The sequence below is a fragment of the Nicotiana attenuata genome, chromosome 2 (genome assembly GCF_001879085.1).
Source record: "Nicotiana attenuata strain UT chromosome 2, NIATTr2, whole genome shotgun sequence".
In the NCBI taxonomy this organism is placed as follows: domain Eukaryota; kingdom Viridiplantae; phylum Streptophyta; class Magnoliopsida; order Solanales; family Solanaceae; genus Nicotiana; species Nicotiana attenuata.
The window spans coordinates 36,510,128-36,517,572 of record NC_031990.1 but is presented as its reverse complement, the minus strand read 5'-3'; positions in this window follow the sequence as shown (position 1 = coordinate 36,517,572).

Sequence of the window (7,445 nt, the reverse complement as noted above, 5' to 3'; positions counted from 1 at the left end):
AACCCCCTTGACAGAAATGGGGGGAGGAAGTCTTGAAATCATCTCAATTTTGGCTTTGTCGACCTCAATACCATTCTTCGAAATTTTATGACCCAAAACTGTGCCCTCTTCAACCATGAAGTGGCATTTTTCCCAATTTAGCACAAGATTGATGTCTTCACACCGGGCCAACACTCTATCCAAATTGTTCAAATACTCATCGAATGAATCACCCACAACACTGAAGTCGTCCATGAACACCTCCAAGATATCTTCCACCATATCGGTGAAAATGGCCATCATACACCATTGGAATGTTGCCGGTGCATTGCACAACCCAAAGGGCATCTGAGAGAAAGCAAAGGTGCCATATGGGCAAGTAAAGGTTGTCTTCTCCTGATCCTCGGGAGCTATCAAAATTTGATTGTACCCTGAATAACCATCCAAGAAATAATAGAAGGCACGCCCAGCAAGGCGATCAAGCATCTGGTCCAGGAAAGGCAATAAGAAATGATCCTTGCGAGTCACCTTGTTCAGCTTGCGGTAGTCCATGCACACCCTCCATCCGGTCACTGTCCGGGTTGGAATAAGTTCATTATTAGCATTGGTCACCACGGTCATACCACCCTTCTTCGGCACACATTGCACCGGAGAAGTCCATGAGCTGTCAGAGATAGGATACACCACACCGGCATCTAACCATTTGATCACCTCTTTTTTCACAACTTCTTGCATTGCCTCGTCCAACCTCCTTTGATGTTCCAAGGAGGGTTTTGCATCATCTTCCAGAATAATCTTGTGCATACAGAATGCGGGGCTTATTCCCCGAATATCAGCTAGAGTCCATCCAATTGCCTATTTCCGCCTTTTGAGCATCGCCAATGTGGCATCTACCTGCATGTTAGTAAGACAAGAGGAAAGAATAACTAGTAAAGTTGAATTAGAGCCCAAGAATTCATACCTGAGGTGTGGAGGTAATGGCTTCAACTCCAACACTGGGGGTTCCTCAATTGAAGGCTTTGTAGGAGGAGTCTTTCTATTTTCAAGGTCCAAGGAGAGTTTCCTAGGCTCATAAGAATAAGAGCCCATTCCATGTAAAGCATTCACGCACTCCACTCGGCCCGCATCATCATTGACATCAAGATTCAACAATACGGCCTCCAAAGGGTCCTCAACATTGATCATTGCACTAGTATCATCAATTATCACAGCCGTGACTAGATCCACGAATGAGCACACTTCGGTACAATTGGGCTGCTTCATCGACTTGCACACATGAAAAATGACCTTTTCATCACCCACCCTGAAAGTGAGTTCCCCTGCTTCCACATCCACTAGAGCCTTCCCTGTAGCAAGGAAAGGTCTCCCTAATATGATCGGGACCTCATAATCTACCTCACAATCCAAGATCACAAAATCAGCTGGCAAGATAAATTTGTCCACCCGGACGAGCACATCATCAACAATACCCAATGGTCGCTTCATTGATCTGTCTGCCATTTGCAATCGCATAGAAGTTGGCCTCGTTGGTCCAATACCCAAAGTCTTGAAAACTGAGAAGGGCATTAAGTTGATGCTTGCCCCAAGATCACATAAAGCTTTAGCAAAGTCTGCACTCCCTATAGTGCAGGGGATAGTGAAAGCACCGGGATCCTCTAATTTCGGAGCCATTGAATGTACTATAGCACTAACTTGGTGGGTCATCTTGATAGTTTCACAGTCCATTGATCTTTTCTTTGTAACCAAATCTTTCATAAATTTAGCATAACCAGGCATTTGCTCCAAAGCCTCCACCAAAGGCACGTTGATGGATAAGCTCTTCATCATGTCAATGAACTTTTTGAATTGATTCTCACTTTTCTGCTTGGCTAGCCTCTGAGGATAAGGGGGAGGTGGCCTAGGCAAGGGTGCCTTGGCTTTTGGCACAAACGGCTCCGGCATGTCAATTACGTGCTCCCTAGACGGGTTCACGTCACTTTGTTTTTCCACCTCGGCATCTTGAATATTGATCCTCACTTCTTCATTCACATTTTCATCAACCACATTCTCGACCACCAAAGGGACTTCATCTTCTTGCAACTCAACTTCTTTACCCAAAACTTGCTTTTGTTTGGAGGCATTCACATCATCGCCTCTTCCACTCCTTGTAGTTACCTCCATAACATGGTTGTTCCCACCCTTTGGGTTCACTACCGTATCACTTGGTAGAGTACCCTTAGGGCGTGTATTCAAGGACTGAGAGATTTGACATAGTTGCACCTCCAAATTCCTAATTAAAGTATTGTGAGAAGCCAATTGCGCATCGGAATCCGCATTCTTTTTCATTATTTGTTCGAACATCATTTCAATTCTACCCATTTCATTGTTGGATGAATTAGGACCCTGGGATGGAAAAGGCGGTGTATTATTCGGTTGTTGGTACATTGGGGGCCTTTGAAAGCCTTGCCTCTAATTTCCTTGGTTATTGTTCCACCCACCTTGGTAATTGTTATTTCCACCCCAATTGTTGTTGTTTCCCCAGTTTCCTTGATTGTTGCGGTTGTTATTTTGATTCCCCAATTGTTGTTCCCTTGATGTTGATTGTTCCAATTATTGTTGCCTTGTTGTTGGTTACCCCAATTGCCCTGGGATCGCCATTGTTGTTGTTGGTTGGAAGAATTTCCTCTTTGGCCTTGGTAATTATTCACATATTGCACCTCTTCATTTTTCTCATCATAGCCATCATCTTGAAATCCATTACCATCATTGTCAAATTGATCCGAATTCCCTTGGTTCTGTTGACCTCTTCGCCTTCTTTGGTTCACTAGCATGTTAACACCCTCCATAGCATTCACTTGGCGAGGATTTTGAACTTGTTGCAACTGTGCCTTTGCTAATTGGTTCATTGTTGTTGTAAGTTCTGCTATAGCCTGTCCATGGTCATGTAGTTCTTTATGCAAATGAGTAACCGTGGGGTCACCCTGAGGCACATTGGCTCTACTTTGCCGAGCGGAGGATGTGTCAGCCATTTCATCAAGAATCTCACAAGCTTCATCATAAAGCAGCTTCATGAAATTACCCCCGCCAATTGATTCACTATGCATTGATTCATTGTATTGATGCCCCGATAGAAGGTTTGTCGTATCATCGCCTCTGTCATATCATTGTTGGGGCATTCTTTCACCATAGTTCTGTATCGCTCCCAAATCTCGTGCAATGGTTCAGTAGGCTCCTGCTTGAAGGCTAAGATCTCATCCCTTAGTGCTACCATGTGTCGCGGTGAGAAGAATTTGGCAATGAACTTATCCGCCAACTCATCCCAAGTTGTGATGGAAAGTCGCTCAAGGCAGTCCAATGCTTTCCCCCTAAGTGAGAAAGGGAAAATCCTCAATCGAAGTGCATCCTCGGACACATTGGTTTGCTGGCTCCCCCAACAGGTATCCACGAACCCCTTGAGATGTTTGTAGGCATTTTGAGTGGGAGCACCCGTGAAGTACCCGCGCTGCTCCAACAATGTCAGCATCACGTTTTTTATTTGAAAATTGCCCGCCCGAATCCGGGGCGGAATAATAGCACTCGCATAGCCTTGGTTGGGAAGAACTCTGGGAGCCATCTTGGAGGTGGCGAAGGAGGATCTGAAATATTGTCATTTGCATTGGCCTGGTGGCCTCTACGTTGTCCTTGAGGTACAAGAAGCACCTCTTCTTCTCCAATATCATCTACCTCCTCCCCCGCACTCACATTTCAAAGAGGGTCATTAGCATTTAAAGCCATTTTGGTACCTGAAGTATTGACACACACAAATTAGTAACAAGAAGGAAAGAAGAACAAAACACAAATCTAACTAAATAGATAGCCAAAACTGTTAGCTCCCCGGCAACGGCGCCAAAAAGTGATCACGGCCTATTCCGCACTACTATTTAAGTAGCGAGAGAGGGTCGGAGAAGCTTTTACCCGATTTAGGGTCGGGATCGAATCCACAAAGAGCTAGAATTTGGAATCGAGTATCTATCTAGTGTAGAATTGTGTATGTGTTCTTAATTGCACTTCTATTCATTTTTGGGGTTTTTGTTTACTTTTACTATTCTCAATCTACAAATGGTAATTTCAACTAAATTATGCTAAGAGTTACAATGCTACGAGTTATTCAAATAGGTTTAAAAGGCACTAGGGTAGTGACTACCGCCTAGGTGGTCAATTGACAGTTACTTGAATCTAAGGCACGTTTGATACGTTTGGGGAGTATGTTATAACCGTTGCACGACTTTACCCACTCTACACCTCTCGGTGGTTCGAGTGATTTTGCCCGAATTGGCTTTCTCAAGACCAATTGGGTATGCAAATTTGCACAAGCAACTAGGGTTTAATTCGGGTATTACTCTCTCGAGGTTTAACCCTTTAATTAGGGCTATCAATCTCTTGAGTACGCCCCAATTCATTGTTGGACCAATTTCGGAGACTTAGGCTCTCTTTCTCAAGAAGAGCTCAAGTCAACTCAACTCAAACTAGTGTTTGCAACCACTAAATCAGAAATTAACCATGAAATTGGCCCAAAGAACAAACACCCATAGTCAATTTAGCCCTAAATTACAAGACCCATTACCCACACTAGGGTTGAGCCACAACCCTAGCTTATGGGTCTAGCTACTCATAATTAAAGAAGAAAAGCAAGAAATAGATGAAGAAAAGCTCATATTAATTAATCACTAAGTTAAATACAAAGATTCAATGATTAAAAGTAGCTAAAATTGTCCAAAATGGCTTAGAAAGTCGAACCCATGAGTGCAGCTATGTTCTGATACTATCTGCTACCCTAAAAATGGAAAAAGAAGCTATTTATACTAAATTGACAATTCTGCACAAAAATGCCCCTGCGGGTTTAGTGCGGACCGCACAAAATGGACCGCGGTCCGCACTAGGGCTTTGGAGTTGAAAATCAGCTCTCTGAACCTTAGCATCGCGGACCGCAGAGAATGGACTGCAGCCGCGGAGGCTTCTAGTGTGGTCCGCACAGAATGGACTACGGACCACATTGGCTTGAAAACTCAAAACTAGCATTCTCTAAATCTTGGCTTTGCGGACCGCACAAAATCAAGTGCAGCCGTATTGGTCTCAGTGCGGACCGCACAAATCCTAGTGCGGCCGCATTGCCTTTTTGCCTTGGAATCGACCTCTCTGAATCTCCTAGTGCGGACCGTACAAAGTGGTGTGCGGCCGCACTGGGCCTGTTTTGCCTGAGCTTGTCTTGTCTTTGGCACTTGTGCAAGTTTCACTCCTTTTGAGCTGATCTTTGACATCTCGTCACTTGATGATAAAACCTGCAATCAAGCACAACTTGTGAGCCGTTTGGGACTATTTTGTATGAATTTCTACTCAAAGCATAAGCATGAAGGAGTATAAAAAACGTCAAAATCCCCAGTTATCACTAATCCCTGCCTCTATATTTGCATTTGCAAGAGGCTAAGCTCAGTCTCCCCTCTTGCATAAGGCTAAGCCCTGCCTCCAAATTTGCATAAGGCTAAGCCCTGCCTTCCATCTGCATGAGACTAAGCCCTGTCTCGCATCTTGCATGAGACAGCTCTGTCTCCAATTTTTGCATAAGGCTAAGCATTGCCTTCTCATGGGACTAAGCGTTGTCCCTCCTTGCACAAATGTTGCTCTATTCCGGCACTATCTATTTGCTCCTCTTTCGGGCTAAGATCTACCCTCAACCTCACAAGACAAAGCCTTGTCTTGTTGACTTTAGCATCATATTGTTGCATCTCATGGGCTGAAATATCGCCAACCTATCCAAAGGCGCCATAGTCTAAGGCATCATCCTCATAGCCGGAAGACACCATGCCATGGCCTGAGGATCTCTCAAATTTGCATATCATTATTCAAAGGCAACATGGTTCGGAGGCACCGTTTTCATGGGTCGAAACATCATTTCATGGCCTGCGAATCTCTTATCTCACAATTCATGGCCCAGGACATCATAGTCTAAGGACGTCATCCTTAACCATCCAAAGACAATTTTCATGGTTGCGCATCATGTTTAAATTTCCGCACAAATACATGTTCGTAGCATCTCCTTATCTGTAGGTGACGAATGAGCAACCGCTATCCCAGCAGGAGCGACCTCGCTCCAGTTCCTTCAACTATCTCAAACTTGACCGTTCACCATAACCACTCTTTCACCCATCCCGAAATCTCGTGTCTGTTTCTTGTAATGACTTCATCGGTATATTCTGCCAATGGATCTGGAACTACATATGGCCTGATTCCTGTAAAACCAGGGATATGTAGGCAGCTCAAAGACCAGAGTCCGGCTTCTATCTTTCAAAACATCCCATTCGGTCAAAATTGGCCATCATTTCTTTACCCGAAAACTCTTTCATCATTCCCGGGTAAAGAGGGGAAGCTGTTGATACCCAATTTTTCCCTATAATATTTTTAAAAGTACATATATACTTTCAAAACTGGGCATTAGCATCAATTGATATTTCTCCATAATTCCAATATTTTTAAAATTGATTTTATCCTAGCATTTTATTTACATAAATAATTACAAATCGCATCACAAATGGCTTTATAGCATTTCATGACTTAGTATTGCTATTTATAGTTATATTAAGTTCTAATTATTTCACAAATGGCCAAATTTACACCTTTTGGTTACAATTGCACTAATTTTGCAATTATAGCCCATGTATACATCACTACATTATTTTATCAGAAATTGGTCCATTATATTTTTTAAATATTGAATAATTATTTTAAAGCACTTCCATGCATAAAAATTATTTTTTGTAATTAGTTAATTATTTTACAAATTAATTGTATTCAATTACTTTGGGTATTTAATAAACAGCCTCTTTTATTTCAATTTTAGCCTAAACCTAACCAACCCAATACCCCTTATAAAATTAGCCCAAACCCTTAGGCCCAATTCCCTACCTGCCCGACCCAAACCCCTTGGCCAATCCTGGCCGCTGATCATTTGATCAACGGTCCAGGACTCCCTACCTNTCAACGGTCCAGGACTCCCCTACCTTAATTAAACCAAAAGACCCCCCTAACCCTAACCATTTCCCCCCTTTTCCGTCGTCACTCCTCTCTTCATCTATCAAATGCTCTCTAATAGAAACCCCAATTTCCCCCCGCTGTCACTAGCCTGTCGTTCTATGGTGGTTCTTCACCACCTCAGGCCTCTAATGGCCTCCTATATGCTATGGTATCTCCATCTCCTAGATCCTTGAGGAGATTCTCAAGGGACCAGGGCAAGTCTGCTTTACACCTTTGGGTTTTCCTGCCTATTTCAGGCCATTTGGGTCGACCTTGAGTAAGATCTTTCTCATTTTCGTCTTAAATCCATGGTTTCCCAAGTCTATGACCTCATCTCTGTTATACTTCTAAAAACCCTAATTTTTACCTTTGATCTTCTCAGATATGTACAGATCTGAGACCGATTGAACGTATTTCACATGTTTCCTTGAAAGATTCCT